This window comes from Protopterus annectens, chromosome 8.part0 (genome assembly GCF_019279795.1).
Source record: "Protopterus annectens isolate FY-2018-M chromosome 8.part0, PAN1.0, whole genome shotgun sequence".
Lineage (NCBI taxonomy): Eukaryota > Metazoa > Chordata > Ceratodontiformes > Protopteridae > Protopterus > Protopterus annectens.
This window is the reverse complement of record NC_056741.1, coordinates 517,725,288-517,747,469: the sequence shown is the minus strand read 5'-3', so window position 1 is coordinate 517,747,469 and position 22,182 is coordinate 517,725,288.

Below are 22,182 nucleotides of genomic sequence, written 5' to 3'. Positions count from 1 at the left end.
TATAGATATCTCTCCTTTGGGGGAGGGGGGAGAAGTTTGCACTGAACCTGTCAGCCAGTATGTTGGCAATGTCTGTAGGATCAGTAATCTTCACATCATTTTGAACTAGTTCTGAGCATATCTGGGAGTTTCCTCCCAGGTTTCTAACATAGCTAAAGAAGGCCTTATGATTGTCTTTTGAGTCTTTAGCTATTTTCTCTCAAAATTTGCTTTGGATGATTTTATGAGCTCTTAGTTTTTACTTATAGTGATCAAGGGTGTCTTACCTTTTAAGGATTTTGCTCTATCTTGTAGTAGCTTCCTCCTTTTGTTGTAGAGTTTGTTTATGGCTGGGGTCCACCAGACTGGACGCTTGCCTTTGGTACAAAGAGTCTTTGTTTTGCTTGGGATTGCCTTATCCATGCAGTCCTGCAGGTGCTGGTAGAAGGCATTTGTAAGTGATTCAGCGGCTTGAGTACTGTTTTCCGCCGGCTTGGGGCCTTAAAGGAGACCGCACTAGTCTTTAGAAGTGTGAAGTCGGCTTTCGAAGTTCTTTACTGTGGTCTTTTTATTTCAGGTGGGGTGGGATGACGATCTCCAACGATATTAGTTTGTGATCTGATCTCACCAGTGAGGGGTATACTTCGGTGTTGAACATTGTGCTCCCATGTTCGTGATGATGAGATCAAGTATGTTTTCTCCTCTTGTGGGGATGGTGACTAGTTGTTCCATGGCATTTGAGTTTATGAATTCCAGGAACTTTTGGGCTAGAGTGTTTGGGCTTGAGTAGTGTTCCCAGTCTATATTAGGGTAATTGAAGTCACCTAGCATGATGGTGTTTGGTGATACATTTATCCCCTCTAGTGTTTTCAGGAAGGCCATGTGAGGTTCCTGAGTTTGTGAGAGTGGCCTGTAACATGCTACAATTTGCAGAGCAGTCTTGCCTATGGTTAATTGCACCTGGATGGTCTCCGATGCATCGTGCGTTGCCACCAGTCTTGAGGTGTGGGTGTCCTTGATGAATATGGATACCCCCCCTCCTTTCTTGATATTGTCCGGATTTTGTGGCCGGAACGCATGATAAGAGGTAAAACCTGATAGTGCTGGGGTGCTCTCAGGAGCCTTGAACCAGGTTTTTGTCACTGCACAGACATTGATGTTCTCCATACTGAGAAGGGCCTCGAGTGCGTGGATTTTGAGATTTAGACTTCTGGCATTGAGCAGCATTACCCTTAGTTTTTTTCCTTTTTTGTGTTCTAGGGTGGTAGGTTTAGAATTTGAGCCTTGCCTAAAAAGGCACTATGGGGTGGCAAGAGCCTTTGCCAATATCCGGAATCCCAGGGTGACAGGTGCAAGCCGTCTCTTGCGAAGCAGCATGGCTTGTCCAGCATGTCATCCCAGGCAGACAGACATTGGATCCCCTTTGAATGACACCAGAGTTTAAGCCAATTGTTAAAGCTGATCATCTTATCTCTGTATTGTGGCATCATTCTTGGTGAAGGTAGGATACTGCTCAAGGTCAGGGTCATACCTGCCTGGGCTACATAATCAGAGAGCTCCTCAATGTCTCTTTTCGTGTAGTCCAAGGAGGTATGTCTCAGGTCGTTTACACCAGCGTGGACAATGACTGAGTCGTATTTGTACCTGCTGTTGAGAGACCTGAGTGCTTGCGTTATGTGGCGGATTCTAGCACCCGACAGGCAGCTTACTGTGACCTTCTCCTTACTCAGTCTGGTGAGCGGGCCGTCAGTGTGTCTGACTATGGAGTCACCAATGACTAGTGTGTCTGGCATTGTGTTTGGCCTTAAGGGCTGTGACTGTTTGACACTCTGACTGTGAGGTCTATGTGTTGCAGGTGTTGTGTTCTGAGGTGGTGGTTGTTTGGGTGTCTGCTTTGGTGGCCTCTGCTGTTTTGGTAGATTTTGATCAGAGCCGAGTATGTCTTTGTGTGTTTATGTGTATGATTTGAGGTTGTGATGGTACTATGTGAGACTGGGTCTATAGTGTGTGTGGTAACCTTCTCCTCCTGACTGGTCTTGCCAGTCCTATGTTGAGAGAGCTCAGCCTCCAGTTTGGCCGTATAGTTGCATCTCTCGCATGTATTTGTGTTTTGTGGGAGGAGAGGGTTGTCTGTGTACATGAGGCAATTGTAACATTGCCTCAATATTCCCAGGTTCACCAGCTGAGCAGGAGAGGACACTAGCAACTGATCCCTCGACATGCTAGAAGGACTAGACAAAAACTTTAAAATAGATTCGGGGCGTGGGTGACCGAGAAATGGGGTTTGCCTTTTGGGGTGCTATCTATAAGAGTGCCGTATCAAGGTAATAAGTACTGTAGGAGCAAGTGCTAGGTTTAACAGATAGAGAAAAGTCTACTTGGAGTCAAGTAGAGATGATCTTTTTAGGTATTAGAGAAAGTGCTAGTAACAGGGATGCTTAAAGGTAAGATTGAAAAGAATGCACTCTGCAGTGTGCACTAGAGAAGTTAGATATGAAAGTAGGTAACTTGAGTTTTTCCTGTTTAAAAGTTAAGGTTTAGTGGAGAGTTACTATTTTAAAACAGCAAGATGGACTGAAAGGGGTGGTTACCTTTGTATTTTGGTACTATGAAATACTGTAGGATGGCCAATAAATTTAAATAATTGAAGGGTAGGATTTCAAAAGTGATGGTTTTGTGATTACTCACATAAGCCAGTGAAAGTAGAGAGAAATGAGATATATGGTCAGATTAACATAAGAGGCGGCAACTAGAAAGACAGTGGTATTTAACAAGACAACTTAAATGGGTGAAAGGGAGGGAAAAAAATTCTGCCTGACTCAGAACAGAGAGAGCTGTGGTCTCTTTTGAAGTTTTAATATGCTGTTAAAACAGAATGCAAGCAAAACACAAGGTAAAGAAAACAAACTACAGTATTCAAAATATAGAAAGGCAATACAGAAATACAAAAATAACAGCAAACTAACCTTTCCTTCACAGCAAAGTGTAGCAGAGTCTGGATGAGCCTTTCTGGTAAAGCTCTGAAATGTTTTAGTTTACTTAAATAGAAATTTTAGTTCCTAGCTCCACTCCCTCTGTTAACAAGTGATTAACCTTAAGTGACCTCTTCTGTCTTATGAATGAGTCCTTAATTAATCAGTTCTTATTTCTGCCTGACTCAGAACAGAGAGAGTTGTGGTCTCTTTTGAAGTTTTAATATGCTGTTAAAACAGAATGCAAGCAAAACACAAGGTAAAGAAAACAAACTACAGTATTCAAAATATAGAAAGGCAATACAGAAATACAAAAAATAACAGCAAACTAACCTTTCCTTCACAGCAAAGTGTAGCAGAGTCTGGATGAGCCTTTCTGGTAAAGCTCTGAAATGTTTTAGTTTACCCCATAAATAGAAATTTTAGTTCCTAGCTCCACCCCCTCTGTTAACAAGTGATTAACCTTAAGTGACCTCTTCTGTCTTATGAATGAGTCCTTATTTAATCAGTTCTTATTTCTGCCTGACTCAGAACAGAGAGCTGTGGTCTCTTTTGAAGTTTTAATATGCTGTTAAAACAGAATGCAAGCAAAACACAAGGTAAAGAAAACAAACTACAGTATTCAAAATATAGAAAGGCAATACAGAAATACAAAAAATAACAGCAAACTAACCTTTCCTTCACAGCAAAGTGTAGCAGAGTCTGGATGAGCCTTTCTGGTAAAGCTCTGAAATGTTTTAGTTTACTCCTTAAATAGAAATTTTAGTTCCTAGCTCCACCCCCTCTGTTAACAAGTGATTAACCTTAAGTGACCTCTTCTGTCTTATGAATGAGTCCTTAATTAATCAGTTCTTATTTCTGCCTGACTCAGAACAGAGAGAGCTGTGGTCTCTCTTGAAGTTTTAATATGCTGTTAAAACAGAATGCAAGCAAAACACAAGGTAAAGAAAACAAACTACAGTATTCAAAATATAGAAAGGCAATACAGAAATACAAAAAATAACAGCAAACTAACCTTTCCTTCACAGCAAAGTGTAGCAGAGTCTGGATGAGCCTTTCTGGTAAAGCTCTGAAATGTTTTAGTTTACTCCTTAAATAGAAATTTTAGTTCCTAGCTCCACCCCCTCTGTTAACAAGTGATTAACCTTAAGTGACCTCTTCTGTCTTATGAATGAGTCCTTAATTAATCAGTTCTTATTTCTGTCTGACTCGGAACAGAGAGAGCTGTGGTCTCTTTTGAAGTTTTAATATGCTGTTAAAACAGAATGCAAGCAAAACACAAGGTAAAGAAAACAAACTACAGTATTCAAAATATAGAAAGGCAATACAGAAATACAAAAAATAACAGCAAACTAACCTTTCCTTCACAGCAAAGTGTAGCAGAGTCTGGATGAGCCTTTCTGGTAAAGCTGGTAAAATGTGATGACAAATGACAAAACATGTATAAGTCAAAAGCATGTACCTCAACAAATCTGGATGAATACTAATGCCCTGTGATAGTCAATGTGGAAGGTTAATAGAAACAACATAAATGTTTCCCTCAGGGTGCTATGCAGTGTCCCTGAGACAGTGTTCAGTCTCCCACACACGCATGTGAGTTCTGCCACTGACGGAAAGTGCAAATACCGGCGAACACATAAGGTAGATGATAGCAGAATATGTTTTGATCAGCACCTGTTGGCATTTGTGAGGAACACAACACTCTGGGCGGGTGTGTCCCACAAAAGGAATGTAATGGCATCTGGCCTGTGATTTCTCCATATATTGTGTGTAGTGGTGTAATAAAATGACATATCTTGTATCAGAAACAGATACATGTCATAGGAAACAGTATCATCGACTATACCACTAAAAGACAAATCTGAAGGTATGAAAAGTGCTGAAGTAGTCAGTTTAGTATTGACCGCAGGTATGTGTGGACTTGTCAAATGTTACAGCTGTACATATAGTCCCTATAGGGCTGTCACCTCTACAAATGATGAAAGTGGGAGGTGCTCTGTATAAATGACAGACGTAGCAGGTCAAAACATACCTACAGCCATGCCTTCCCCACAAATAGACATATTAGCACACATCAAAGCTTAGGCCAGGATTCAGGAAGCTTTGGTCGGTGTACGAGTAGAGTAAGAGTAGAGCAAGGCAAGATGTCCGCCGAGCTATTCAGCAATATCCTGTAGGGGCATGTAACACAGCCCCTCAAATGAACGTTGCATGGACAATGTTAGGATACGCAAATTACCCCATTTGTAGATGAAAGCTATGCAAATGATGTAAAATATGCGATACATGAAACAGTAAGCTGTCCGAGCAAGAGTAGAAGTATGTGCAGAAATGTACATGGATGTTAACCGAGTAACGTTCTGCAAGTAGCTAAATGGAGCAATGTCATCTGCAAATAAAGGATGGTTTAGTTGAAGAAGCATGCCGATGTCCAAATATAATGCCAGTGGCATGTATTCCCATTGGAAATTAGTAAAACTCTAGTTGCCCTCCCCCGATCTCCGAGTACGCGCTGTGCATACAAAACAAGACAAATATGTAAAATATACATACAAATTGTAATGTCAGTTAAAAGTTATTGCGTCATGCAGGGGAATGGCAAGCTGAAGACAACATGGCTACTGAGTAGTGGTTGCTATGTGTGGAAGCGCACACTCAGAGATGTAACCAGGCATTAGTAGGCAATCCTATGCAACTGAGGCTGAGGATAGTGAAGCACAATTTGTCATGCCATATGGGCCAAGCCCTACAGTGTAAGAGTAGGTGAAGGGGACTATCATCATAGAAGATAGGTGACATCATGAGTGTGTATGTATAAAACACTGTAATCTTATTGGAGCAGTTTGTCACATGTCTGCTGTCAGTGACGCATCAGTGGAAGAGGCGTGTTATGATTTATCCTAGGTAAAGTCAGTAAACTGACGGTGTACGCCATGGATATCACTGAAGTTTCTTGCAAACCTGGTGAAGTGTGTTTGCACCTGTGCAAGCCTGTAAGCCCGAGTAAGCATGTATGCATGTGTGTCAGCCTGTGTGCACGACTTGAAGAACGAGTAAGCTACTGTAAGATTGTTGAAGCCCGTGTAATGTTGTGTAAGCCAGTGTAAGTGTTTGTACGCATGTATAAGCCTGTGTGCGCACGTGGAAGTGGATATGCACTTCACTGTGCTCCTATGCGTGGTGCCGCTCACTGTGGACACAAACAGTGGAAAGGAAGGTAAACAAATAGCAGTAAGTTAACCAAGGAGAACTACCACAGCTAGCAGGTGGAAACAATCAGAATGAGTATATTACACAGCCAGTACAGCAGGCCAGCACAGCACAGCACGTACAACTCTACAAACAGTAGACCACCATGCTATTCTCAGACACACTGCAACACTGTAGTATAGTAAGAGAAGTGCAAACTTTAAAAGCTTAACTGAGACAAGATAATGTTAGGGGCTGCCATTGCTATTATACGTCAACATATGCAACATATGGAGGGTTGTGCCAATGTGAATGCCGCTCAGCATCACACAGTGAGTAGACGGAGAGGAGTGTGCAGGCACCGGGTAAACTACCAGGGGCTAAATGAGCTGGAGATAGTAGAGTGCTATAGAGTGGACAGAGACCTCCTGCAGAAGATTGTGGATCTGTGCAGGCCATGTCTCACACACAGACCCAACAGAGGGAAACCTATCCCAGTGGAAACCAAGGTATGTGTTGCCCTAAGGATATCAGCAACAGGTACCTTCCAGAGATCAACTGGTGATATGACGTGGATTTTACAAACATCAGCATCCAGGGTACTGCACCAGGTCATGAATGCCATGTCAGCACATGTCAGTGATGATGTATATATCCCCAATTCCAGTAAGGTATTGGGCAGCAATATGTGTCGTTTCCACACAATAGTGGAATACCCTAAGTACTGTGTACAATACACTGCACGCACATATGCATCAAAGCACCAGCCAGTGAGTGTGGCAGGGCCTACATCATCCACAAGGGCTTCCCCTCCATGAAGTGGCGGTTTGTGTGTGATGGCCAGCCCGTAATAATGAATGTGTGTGCTGGATGCCCTGGAAGCTGCAATGCATCCGATATGTGGCATCTGACGCAGCTGAACAAAACATTTGGCAATGGGGACAACCCACATGGTCACCTAGTAGGGGATGCCGGATGTGCAGTTCAACTGTGGCTGATGACACACATCAGAAATGCACACACACATGAACAGGAATGCCATAATGAGGCACACACACATACAGAAACCTTACTCTAGCATGTGTATGTGTTGCCAAGTCACAGTTCTGGTGCCTGGACATATCTGGTGGAGCATTACCGCACGTCAACTACATGTATCAGAACTGTCTGTGGCCTAGGTCATCTGTGACACACACACACACACACACACACACAACAGTTTATATACATAGTGTGAGTGACTGTTCATGTATGTGTAATACTGCAGAACAGTTCAAACACAGCAAAGTATGTCAATAATGTACATTCATCATAGTTGTACAACCACCTTGGAGGATATGCATGCAGAACTCTCATTGCATATGTGATACAGTGATGTACTTCACAATACCGTTGTAAATGCAAATATCAAATGACAAATGACATAGCACCTATCTATATGTACACATTGTTACCCATTATACATATTGGGGTGTAATACCTATGTGTTACTGTTGGTAAAGTATGTGTAGTAAATGTGGATAACTGACTCTGTTTAGCCTTATAGGTGTACAGCATGGGTTGGATAACACGTATCTGTCTGTATGATACCTTTGTGTAGACTAACTGTGTCATGTGCAGAATGCATTCTAGGCCACAGTATGAATTCCCAGATGTGGACAGGAATATCCCTATTGTCTTTGCTTGTAACTAACATGGCTACATGTCAAACAGTAATGGTCCCAGCAATGTGTGGCGGTCAACACCAGTGCGAACTGGTATAGTATAGTACATGTAGGATCCACATGCTATTGTGTGTCCTACATGTGTGGGACTGTTGTGAAGATATCATATAACAATTGGTAATTCAGACTGTTGAGGTCGTGTCAACTACCATAATGCAAAACTATGACAGATAGTAACAGTATCACCCACAGCACCGTGTAAAACCATAGCAATCACACATGTGTAGACAAGTACAACAATATGTGTAGTATAATGCATACTGGCCACCAATAGAAAGTATGACGTGTTAACAGTGTGAAATACAGGGCATGTCACCATTCCAATGTGCCCACTATACATGTAGATGCAGACAGTGCACCCTCACCATGTTCACATAAAGATACATGTGAATCTGTACTACACACATCTTATACGTACTGCACACTGTGTAACACATGCTGCCAATACTACACACGTCAGTCAAATGGCACATGGATGGATAATACATCTTCAGAATTAACAGTGCTGTACACTATACTACATTGATGATCATAGCGGGAATTTATCATGCCTGCTTAAATACACCTAGAAGGTAATCACACTTTGTGTTAACAACATTGTAACATTATTACAGTGCTATGAAGCCACCATGTGCATCAGCACCTTGTTAGTCCGTACCTGCATCAATGTTACACATTACAAGAGGTGGCACAGGTGTCATCATATGAACAGGGTATGTAGTTTCATTTCCAGAGCCTGTCAGTGAACCAGCCAATCAACATGTATGCATTTGTGTGTGTGTGAGGAACAACAAGTATTGCATGGCCAATGTTGATGCATTGTGTGTGTGTGTTATGTGTTATCCCTAGCTGTTTGTTTTATGTGTGTCTCTGCATGTACACTGTTTCAGCATGTGTCAGCCATATACTGGAGGTTGTGGGACAGTCTCAGACTGTACCTGCCAGGCTGTACAGATCACCATTCCTGGCCATGGACACCCATCCACGCATTCAACCATAGTCCAGTCCTGCACCTGGTATTGTATACACATACATACATGGGATCTGTATCACAACCTGTGGATAAACGGGTGTCAGTAATGTTAACCTGATTTGCATAGCATTGCCATGTAATACATAGGTATATGAGCCATAGTCATCCTCCAATGTAATAACCACTGCTGACTGCTGCTGAGATGTGCACATGACGGGTTAAAGGTGCTGTACTATCATTGTTTTCAATGTCCCTGGTAATACCCAGCAACAAAATAACTGGTCACTACACAACTATAACCCAGGATCACTACAGCACACAGTATGCGCACTATCACAGAGCCATAGCACATTCAGATACATCCAAGGTGAACATGTACAGACAATGCAGTACATTCAATAGTGCTAATATCCACATACATATTACAAAGATAGATATATATATATATATATATATATATATATATATATATATATATATATAGATAGATACACACACACACACACACACAAACACACACACACACACACACACACACACACACACACACACACACACACACACACACACACACACACACACACACACACACACACACTTGGAAGGGCCGGGAGTTGAACATACACCTACCTACTCTAACAAACTACAGCATTACGCATCTACAGAATGCGCTACCGAGATTACTGAACACAGCACTCCCAGAGGTGTACTTCTAGGTGGGTGTCATCAATCGCAAAGGCAAAGACGCCGATAGGGAATGTATGTGTTGTGAGGCATCTAAAAGCATTTCTGTGTCCCCAGGCAGCTGGAAACACACACACACACACACACACACACACACACACACACACACACACACTTGGAAGGGCCGGGAGTTGAACATACACCTACCTACTCTAACACACTACAGCATTACGCATTTACAGAATGCGCTACAGAGAGTACTGAACGCAGCACTCCCAGAGGCATACTTCTAGGTGGGTGACATCATCCGCAAAGGCAAAGACGCCGATAGGGAATGTATGTGTTGTGAGACATCTAAAAGTATTACTGTGTCCCCAGGCAGCTGGAAACACACACACACACACACACACACACACACACACACACACACACACACACACACACACACACACTTGGAAGGGCCGGGAGTTGAACATACACCTACCTACTCTAACATACTACAGCATTACGCATCTACAGAACACGCTACCGAGATTACAGAGGCGTACTTCTAGGTGGGTGTCATCATCCGCAAAGGCAAAGACGCCGATAGGGAATGTTGACCACAGCCTAGGTAGTAGTTTATGGGTACAGGGATGTTCACCTAGCGGTGACACTGCTGGCATCATCCGTCAGACTGTGCACATATGTCACACACCTTACACACACAGCCCATTCTGTATGTTGTTCACAACACTGACACAGCTAAACTGATAGGTCATGGCCATTCACAGCCTTACATACACAGATGCCTAACATTTGTCTGTGTGGTATGGGCTACAATGAGGGTGGGGTACAACACATCAACCCTGTTCTACTGTATCTGGCACTGATGTGCTGTGCACATGTCACTCTTGCACCTTTTGTAGTTGTGAGTCTGTCAACAGGCCACTGGTGGAACACTCCTGTGACATGCAAAGGTATTTGCAATCAAATATCCGTGCTATCTTGTACATCTGTACTGCTAACATCTACAGTGCTAATGGTTCATGGACATGCACACCATACTCAGCAGGGTTATAGTGCGGTGCCACCCTAAATGACTGTCATCACCACTTGTGGGTTGATATTATCCAACTCCCTATCTGTATTGTATGGTCATGCTAGGCACTTGTTCAGAACATGTGAGCATGTCATGAGCTACTGATTACTATAGCCCATTCCACACCATTTCCCACAGGTACACTCGCTGTCCTACACTTCCCAGCTTGCTTAAGGTATGACAGTTGTTGTACACACATAACGCACATATCCTGTGGGACATGGTTGTATATACAGGCATGTCCAACTGTCACGTACCAGTGCTACTGCCTGTCTATATGAGGGATATGTCGTACATGTGGTAATAGAGCAATTGTCTCATGTACACATTCAATGCTCACCTCCCAACATATGGCACTACAGCCTGTGGGGGATGCACGTCTGCAGCCGTGCTGGGCCCATAGCTCTCAGGTGTACCTCATTACAGGGAACGTACCTCATTTGGGGTTCTAAAGGTGCATGTTCCTCAAGGTTCCACATTGGAAGGGTCTGTCACACATTCATTGTTGTACATAGTTTACCTGCTAGCCATGGCTAGATAGATGAGAATCATATTAATTCATTGGAATATCTGTTTTATACATAAGACCAGCCTATTTTAGCCATCATATGCCCTTCCTAGTTGATGCTGTTAGTAAGCCAGTTGTAAGTGTTCCATGTTTCTCCCATTTGTCACATGGTATGAGGGCTAATGTTCCTCATTTTGGGGACAGGAGGCTGACAGCTATGGCTGGGGGTAATGCTGTCGCCAACCCTGACTGCACCTGACAGTCATTTGGGGATGTGTAACATTTGCAACACACCCCACCCAACACATAGTCTCACATAATCTACACCACTGGCCATACCTACGAGGACAACCTGTGCAGTACATCTCCATACTCTCTGTAGGCACCAGAGGTAGCCCCCATCATGGAAGACAACATTACCAGCTTATAGCCCACAGACTCATGTGTGCCCACCACATACAGCCAATAGTGTGTTATAACATTCACAACACACCAGTCATAGCTGACTCTGTAGGGTGTCACACTGCAGTTCCGCACAGCAGGCTACACAAGGCATTAGTTGCTTACATCTTGCTGTCAGGTAACTGCTTCTGCAACATAACCTATGCACCCATGCCACACCTCACCAGGTACGATATGTCTGTCATTCACCATGTTAGTGTGACTGCCCTGTGATGCCACTTCACAGACTACGTGTGCAGGGACATGCAATAGCTCACCAGTCTTATAGCCCTGAGGGTGTGGGCCTAGCCCTGGGGAGCATTTTGCATTCGTCCAGACATGATACCACTGTACAATGACCGACTGTGTCACTTCAACAGTTGCCTATGCTCCTATTGTCATTCCACAGGCATGTGGTATCTGTCCGCTATGACTGTCCTGGTCAAACACAATGCTGTGGCACAGATGACTTGCACCTGTCGGCCCTGGGAGTACAGCTCACATGTAAGGCTCTTGCTGCTTCTATACTGCCTGTCCTGCATAGTTTCCAATAACTGTCACCGGCAGGGCGGTAACTGGCATGCGCAACATGGGGTCATGTGACACATTGCTTGCATCTTCCCCTGTGACACACGCAGGCAAGGCACACCTTATAATGCACCACTCCGACATCTCTGCAGTGACTGGGACCTGCCTCTAGGCTCTGCAGAGCACACCTACAATGACAGGTTATAGACGGACCATACCTTTCAGGCACATACCTGGACCGGCACACCCACAGCTGAGGGTTCCCATATCCCACTATGATTTGCACACATCCTGGCAAGTTGCTTAGCACAATGCATCAAAGATGCTCCATGTGCAACTAACTGTGTCCGGGACTGCTATACACATTGTAACAAGCGACAGAGTCAACATCATACCCCATGGGTAACATACCTTCTATGGTGGTATAGTGGACAGTGGGCCTCAGCTACTACTGATGTGTGACTGACACTACCCCACACTTCACTGGGATAGCCACTCATGTACCGACACATCCATGAGTCATACCCTCCGCTCTGCTGGATCAACACATACACACCACCTCCAAGACCTACATTACCCTTGGCATGATCACTGCCACCATGTGACTGGTGTTACACACCTGGGGTATCCCCTCATTGGTGGATTCTGAACATATGCTAATCTACCTTGTTAGCCACATCCCGGCAACACACCCATCACAGCATACACAGTACATGTGTACTACAACACCTACTACAGACGTCTGCTGAAAGCAGTTGTTAACATCATGACACCCGTGCAGATGGACAATGCACATACAAATGCTGACACATACCCCAGTGCACTTAATTAGCATGTACACAACTGCATGGATCATGCTATTCCACACAGAGCCATGATGGTACACACCGGATAACAGACGCCACTCTGGTGGTCATGTTCCATGGACATATGATGTGCAACAACAGGTGTAGGCTGTTGCACAGTGGTGTACATTCCCATGTGTCAGGTGGCTCACTGGTCAGCCGTGGTGGGGCCACAGGGTCCCTCATCACATACTCCAAGACTAGCTACATAAACATGACTGCCACACATTCCGGGGTGTAACACCAGGCATTATGGTGGTATGTCAGTATTCGATCACAACACCCACATCTACTGTCACATAAAACAGTCACTCAGGAACATTGCAGACCCAGGTATTGTTGGCAACATGCTGGAGGATGGATTCAATGCTGACAGTACACCCTCTCACTCACTACAGGGCCGCAATCCATACATGAACATTGTGGTGTCCCTGTGGTCACACCTGCACAGTACTGACCTACACTCTATATGTCCTGGGACACTGGCCCCATGTCACCTTCCAACGTCCCAGGCTGTGATGTCCACCAGTCTCTGAATTACATGTCACCCCACTAGGCCACCATATTCAGTAATAGCCTTGTCTCAGACATTGTAGACACTGAATGGCACACAGCAGCATTTATCACACTACACACAGGTGGCACCGCATTGCACGAGTGGGACTATAGTCCTACACACCTGACTGGACTGTTCTGCATGGCTATGGGGCACATCATCAAGGATGTCATTCTCAGAGACATTGTTGGTCTCCCGTCCTCTGCTGCCACCCGGGTTGGGCTTGTTAAGGCCAGAGCATGGCCCCTACACATGGTGGACTCCTTTCATACAGTTACCAGGGCAATTGCTGATGGTACGGGAGTCCACACATCCTACATTGTCCTCTCATTGCCTTTTAGCACCATTCCCCATTCTGGTATTGACAACATACACATCCACCTGCACATCATACCCTGTGTCTCAGGATGTTATGCTATGTGGCTCATGGACAGGACACACAGTGAGGCCAGCATACCATAGTACCTACTACATGTCAGGTACTTTGGCATACCACGGTCCTCAGTCATAGGGCCCCTCATGTTCAGTATATGCTTCCCTGCGGAACAGGCTGGCACAGGGAACTTTCCCTGCCTAGCTTTAGAACCCCTACATACCAAGCGCCATGATTGCTCCACCAGCTGATACTGACTCCAACCATATGGGTGCCACTGTGACAGATACATAATATGACTATCATGGCATCAAACTGCATGACACAAGGTGCATGCACATCACCTTTGCATTACACCATTCACCCACTGACTATCACATGGATGGCAGTCCCCTACATACATATCACATTGTACATGTTTGCAGTACACACATATGTTGCACCCACTCCTGTGGTTACCGTATTGCCACTGTGGCATGGATATCCTCCTACGTGGCCACACCTATCTGTACTGGGTGTGTAACTGGTACATAGGCACCCATTGTACCTCTGAACTCAAGACATCTACACACATTCAAGGGTACACCACCCCATTTAGGGTGTACCTTACACAACAGCTACAGCTTTACATGCCACAACATTAACACGCCATGACGTTTACTAAGCTCCGACAGTTTAAATATGCGGCTGCACTACAGACACCACATCTCTACACATTTGCATACTACATACTCGGGGTGACCTCTGCTGATCAGACAGGGCACATGTCCACAACATTATTGATGGATATACTCCTCATACGCAACATAAGCAGAGGCCACTGTGAGCAACATGCTCATGGATATGTGCACACACGCCACAATGAGTGGGATGTGCTTCTGAGTTACATTCCCAAACCGGACACTCACCATGCTGTGGAACATAAGTCCTATGTACATCACGCAGGGACACTCAGTAGCACTGTTCATGTGATACCTCCCTTGGTTGTTGGGAGACACATGTAGGCCTGGGATCACTGCAGTGGCTGTACTGTGCAGTGGTGCAGGTGACACCTGGCTCTGCTCTTCACAGGACACTACCCTGGAGAGGTGCCACTAGTGTGAACACTGTAGTTGTCCTTACACATGGACTTGTCAGACTGCATAGTACCCCACTATACACCTGTGCAGCTATTACATGTCCTTTGTGCATGGTTACTTGGTAGCCCTTCCATTTAGATTAACTATAATGCTATTACTATATCCCATACCTACAGTCCATATGTATCCTGTTATTGTACATACCAATAGACGATACCTGTTATGCTGTGTAGAATATCTGTCATACCTACCTATAATACTATACATTACAAATATTTCACATAGTATCCCATAATGCAAAGCATACTTGCTCAGCGGGACCACCTTACATATGTCATTAACGTTATATGCCCATACACATGCGTGCTGTGACAGTATATCAACATATACTATCCCCTGCTATGGCACGTCCTTGTTGGACATACCCTACCACTGACGGCGGGTTGTATGGCATTGTTCTGTTTAATGGCCTCATGTAGCATTCCTTGTGGTGTCTGTGCTGTGTACCTTGTGTCCCACTGCTGGGCGCACAGATTCTACAAGCGTTAGTATGCTCAGCAAGACATCACTACATAAATACCTTTCCCCACTTTATGCATTGCGGACACGTTTAATTAATGCAAACCAGGCTATACATACAGTAAAACTAATTAATACAGATCATGCTATACATAACCTTACATATCGGGCGTTCTACATACCTTGTTGTCGTTACAGCATTTTGTTTCTATCTCTCTCACAGTGTTTCAAATGTTATTCGGTATGAGCATACGGTTTGAAGGTCTGGCAAGTCATCCTTATATACGTCGATACCTGAAACATGTGGATTCTTCCCGCCAATTGGTGTTCCTGAGTGACTAATTACTTGAATATCAGCTGTGCAGCTACTCCATTCGCCAATTACACGGCGACAGTGGGGTATAATTGGATTCTCCACTTGGGTGTTGCCTATTTGCCCTACCTTCGGGGAGACGGTCTGTATTGTGTTTTGTTATGAGTAACTGCAACTGCTATGCATGAAGACAAGTATAGTTTGGATTCATGTCCCCTGTGGATTGTGTGTGACAGGTAGAGTATTTGGTTCAACATGTGGGTGTACCTGTCATCCCGACGTCTGATAACGGAGTATTGCAATCAAAACCTGTAACATGGCTGTTTGTTCCATTATACAACGCCTGCAATTTTGCATGTCGCCTTTAATTGTGTCTCTCACATGGTATGTTGAGGGTTCTGCAGATGTAATTGACTGTCTGGATGTTTGTGTTGCTATTACAGTTTGAATTGCTTTAGTTTCTAGTGTGGGGGATGTCGGTGGTTGTATGTAACATATACGGTTTGTGGGCTTTGCATTTCTACATAATCCGTATATATGTGTGGGCTCCGTCCTAATTAGAGAGCTAACAGTTAGTAGACTTATGTTACGGGATTGTACGTTGGGCCATTGTTAATTGGTTTCTATATCGTCTGCAGGTGAGCTTGCTACTTGTATACCTCTGTAATTGCAGCGATATATCAGGGGATATGTGTAGGTGACAGCTATCCCTTGTATTTCTGTCCCAGATATTTGCAGTCATTGTGGTTGTGTTGTTAAAAGAGCCTGTTTGCCATGGGTTGCCACCTTATCATATGGTCATTGTTGGACACTTGCGGGACACAAAGTGGTGTTTACAGGCCAACACGTAGCTACGGTCAGTACACAGGTAGCATATACTTTTATCCTCACTACATACCTATTGTTGTGTGACTTTGGATACTTATCATATTGCATGTAACATTTAAGTTTCTTACATACAGGCATAACTATTAAATACGACTGTTACATTATATATATTGGACATATTTATGTCCTACCATCTCGGACATTTGCCCTTTGTACTGTTTTATGTCAGGACACACCTGCCCAGGGTGGGGATGTCCCTCCTACTGTGGTACAGGTAGTAACCGTATGCCTATGGCTAGCTATACCCACCCCTACCATACTGATCTGCCTCTGACTTGGCACCAACATACACATGTTGCGGACACGCACACACATTACAGTCACACAGAAATGCACACGGCACCCTCAACGCACACTTACACAGACTACGGCACTCACAGACACAGTTGAACACAGTACCTATGTGGACCGCGACACCGTCAGCGGTGACTAACCGTCCCTTCATATCATCATACTATTACTCGCGGATGTACTGTTCCGGTGCTGCGTTCTATCGGTCTTTCAGCCTCGTGGTTAAGCATGTCGGTATGTTACACATTCCATGGTTGGCGGTATCCTATTTATTTGAACCGCCAAGATGTTATGAATGTCGTTGAACTATCTATCATATTTTCAATATCGCTGAATCCATCTATATCACCATATATCCCTCTATTGCTCTTTCTATCTGTATTATATATATCCATATGTGTACATATATATATATATATATATATATATATATATATATATATATATATATCTATATATATATATAGATATATATATCTATATCTATATATATATATATATATATATATATATATATATATATATATATATATATATATATATATATATATATATATATATATACATATCTATATTTACATATCTATATATATATCTATATCTATTTATATATATATATATATATATATATATATATATATATATATATATATATATATATACACATCTGGTGGGGAACGTGACAGGCACACAGCACCACCATATGCTATAAGACTCATGTACTGTTCAGGTGTTGGCATTTCGTGTTCCACTGGCTGTTGTGTTTACAATGTTTGAGGGCTGCCTATGTAGGAGTCACACATTGGGCCACCTATACATTACAATTTACAGGTGGTCATGTTTGTGTGCCATCCATTTTACTGTGTGTGCAGGTGGAGAGGTGTCAGTCCATAGGGGCCTACATGGTCAGAGTATGTGCTATACGTTCTCTCTTTGCCAAGGCGTAGGCATATTGGGCATGCCTCTGTCTGCCTACTGGGGCTGTCACAGTGTGTTCATGGTCTGAATCCCTCTGTGCCTGTACTGGCCTTGGCAATTGCGGTGGGCTATGAGGACCTTCACCATTTTGTCCCTGCTGCAGCTGCTTCCGCAGGATCATATTATGTAGCATGGCACATACTATAACGATGTGGGCACACGTGCCTGGAGAGTACTGCAAGTCTCCACCAGATGTATCCAAGCACCGGAACTGTAATTTCAGCATCCCGAACACACGCTCTATGATGATTCTGGTTTGTGCGTGTGTCTCATTATGGCGTTCTTGCATGGGTGTGTGTGCATTCCTGATGGAAGTCATCATTCACGACTCCAGTGCATAGCCAGCATCCCCCACGAGATGGCCATGTGGGATGTCCCCCCTGACAAATACCTGATACAGCTGTGAGGCATGCCAGATATGGGAGTCATGGTAGCTTCCAGGGCTGCCAGCACACACATCCATGATAATGTCCTGGGCATTGCACACGACATGGCAGTTGATGGAGTGGAATCCCTTGCAGTTTATGTAGCACATACCTTGCTCACCAGATGGTGACTTGATTTGATGTGCGTGCAGTCTATCGCACCCAGTACCTCCGGGTATTGTGCTACACGGTGGAAGTGACGCATATTGCTGGCCAACTCCTCCTGAGTTCTGGGGAAGTATATCTGCTCATTGGCATGTGGTAACATGGCATCCAGGAACTGGTGTAGTACCCTGGATGCTGATGCCTGTGAGATACCCGTTATATCTCCAGTTGGCCTTTGAAAGGTACCTGTGGCCAGTATTCGCAGGCTTACACATACCTTCGTGTCCACTGATATGGGTTCCCCTCTGTTGTTTGGTTCTCAGGCGTGGCCGGCACAGCTCCACTATTTGCTGTAAGATGTCCCTGTCCACCCTGTAACGCTCTACTATCTCCAGGTCATGTAGCCCCTGGTAGGTTACCCTTGGTCTGAACACTCTCCTTCTCCTCTGAGGCCTGCGGTGGTTGCCAGCATCATCCTCCACAACACCGTCAGTCTCTAACACATGCTGATAATCACAGCTATGGCAGCTCCCAACATGTACATTTTAAAAGTTCCCCATGTGTTTACACCTATGGTGCGGTGTTTGGGAATACACAGGTGTGTGTTGGGTGCTTTCACACTTTGTACTATTGTGCTGTGAACACCGATGATGTCATAGGGTGTGTATGTACGTTCGTAGCTGCAGGTTATGTTATGTGTTTTACTGCCAGAACTACTATTGTGGTGCCTTTGGTGTTGAATTACATTTGCCTGCCGTGGATTACCTCTTGACCTTCCCTTTACATTTCTGCGCGTTGCACCTACCATTTTCTGGCGTGCATCCTGCAGCCTACTTTCATTTGTACTTTCCTGGACCTGGCGTATCTTGCATTATGTGTACTACTGCCGGTCTGCTGTCAGTTTGCTTTGCTCTGCTGTGTCAGGTCTTCTATCTTTACAATCCAATACCTCCCCTCCTTTGTTTGCATTCACATGCCTCCCCTATCCTGTTTTGCAGGTTTCTGCAAGCGGACTTGTCAGCTGCCATCGATTGGCCTTCGTGGGTTGATTGGTGTTGATTGCTCATTAGTTCTCCAATTACCCTACTTCCGCATTTCCTTTTCTTCCCCTGACCTTCCTGTTTCTGCTATTGTTTACGGCACGTGCATCCGATTACTGGGTTTTGGGCACATTTTCATCCTTGTACACATGCGCTTTTGGCCACCATGTGTGCTCTCAGTTAAACAATTCCTCCCCACCCCTATCCTGCAGCTTTGCTTAGCAACGGACAGGCCAGATTTACAATGCTCCAATGTGCTTAGTGCTACAGTGGCACACCCCACTGCTGATGTCATGTATCTCCTCTGAGCCACTCCTCGGTGTTATACTGCTGTGCCGTATGGTACAACCTTCCTCCAGCGGGACATTTGCGATTCAGTATTATCTGCCTCATTTGCATGGCATTGATTACTAATTCATAGTTACCGCGCCAAATACTATAGCAAGCCCTTAGCAACCCTTGCACCTTGGTTGTGGTGTTCCATGCCTATCATTGTGTGTTATGCTGTAAACCTGATTTCTATTACGTTGCGATTTTATGACATTTTTATATTATTTCTTTATGTTACAGCTTCCGCACACATGCCCTGGGGTTCTGCTGTGCGTTACTGTGGACATGACATTAAGTGTTGTTATTTACGTGTTGTGCATCTTTTCTTATGCCATTGGCTGTGTATTTCGCCATTGGCATATGTTAACGTTGTGATACCTGGGTCTGGCCCTCTTCTATAGCTCCGATGTTCTGTTTGGGAAAATGTAAACCATGTTTTTTGGTTTACATTTCCGTGGGCTTACGCTATGCCTACACCACTTCATGAATCGCTATATGCCTTCATTTGCATGGTGCAACACTGCACATGGGGTGATTTGCATACCTACGTCGGGGGCTGCGCAGATCTGGCGTACGCCGGTAGTGCACGTGGAATTGGATCGTACCTGAATCGCTCTGAGGCCATATTTGGCATTATAACGCCTACGCTATACGTGCGCCTGGTGCAAGCTTCATGAATCCCGGGGACAGTGTTATTGGTATACATGTTAAATTCACATCCCTTCCCCCATCTATGTGAGATTTGAGCTTGTCCTGCCCTATTTAATAGCTGTAATAATAATATAACCCTCGTACTTTAAATAAAACTTATAATGATGTGGTACCTCTTATTTAACCAGGTTATTAAGTAGATTATTAAGTCTGTAATTTTATCCAAGACAATATACTACATGGCTGGATAAAAGCACTTTAATTACTTGTATCAATATTCCTTGTCAGTCACAGTAAGGGCAATTGTAAGGGGACAAATAAGGACAGATTTTAAATATTGCTCTTACAAACTTAGAAAGTTGATAGAATAATAGGTTTTGCATTAGCATGACTTTTCCAAGGATGTGGAGTCTTCAACTCAAATGTTTGTCATTATTTAATGGCTTGAATCCTCTGCTATTTGCCAGGTAGGGACAGATATTTGGGGGAGCACACCAAAAATATGAAGTAGCATATCTCTCAACTGCACAGATGTTTGCAGAATGTCCAGAGTTTTGCCTCATATTTTTGGATCATTTCTCATGTGATTGTGGTTTTCTAGCAAGTCATTGGCATATCACTCAGGGTTTAAGTCAAAAAATAATGACAGACATTTCAGTTTCAGACTTCATACCCTTCAGAAAATCTGTGTGAATGCAAAAGCTGTTATTCAACTTTCCAAGTTTGAAAGAGCAATATTTAAAAGTGTCCCTATTTTTGGGCCTTTGTCCCCCCATTATTTATGGCTTTGTCCAGATTTCTTGCTCTAAGAGATTGAGAGGTATGTGAGACAAACGTACGCATTCTGCAAAAACCTGTACAGTTGAGGGCTATGGCCATATGGCACTTTTGCAATGCAGGGGGTGTATGGCAGCAACTGTCACACACCCCCTGCATTGCTTCCTATCTACATTGCTTTTTTCAGTGTCCATGGACACTGAAAGCACTTGGAAAGTGCCATACAGCACTTTGACAACACAGGGGGTATGTAACAGTACCTGTCACACACCCCCTGCATTGTTTCCTATCTAAACTTCCTGCTTTCAGTGTCTGTGGGCACTGAAAGCACTTGAAAAGTGCCATACGGCACTTTGACAATGCAGGGATGGTGTGACAGTACTTGTCGCAAACATCCTGCATTTATTTAATGATCTTCTATTTATTTCAGTGTCCACAGACACTGTTTTACTATTTTATTTGTTTTCAGTGTCCGTGGACACTGAAATGCATTTACAAAGTGCCATACCGCACTTTCAGAGCGCAGGGGATGTGTTAGATGTGCGAGCACTACTTAAACATGCCCCATGCACTCAGTAGTGTTCATTTCCACTTAGCCTTAACAGTAGCGTGCCTTCATGAATATGTAAGGCACGCTGCTGTTAAGGCTATGCAGAAGTGGACATGGTTCACTCTATGCAGGAATAACACTATTCCTGCATGGAGTTTATTGAATCCTGGGGTATGTTTATTTTCACTATGTGTGTTAATTTTGATGTACAGGGAGCTCTTCTCCCTGGGTGTCTGCTGAAAATGGGCACTTTTGGCCCAGGGAGACTTTCCCAGTAAACAAAACTCAAATAATAAATAAATAAATAATACTAAATATGAACAAATATTTCCATATCAATTACAAGCTCCTCACAGACCCTATTCCCCTCCCTATCAAAAAAA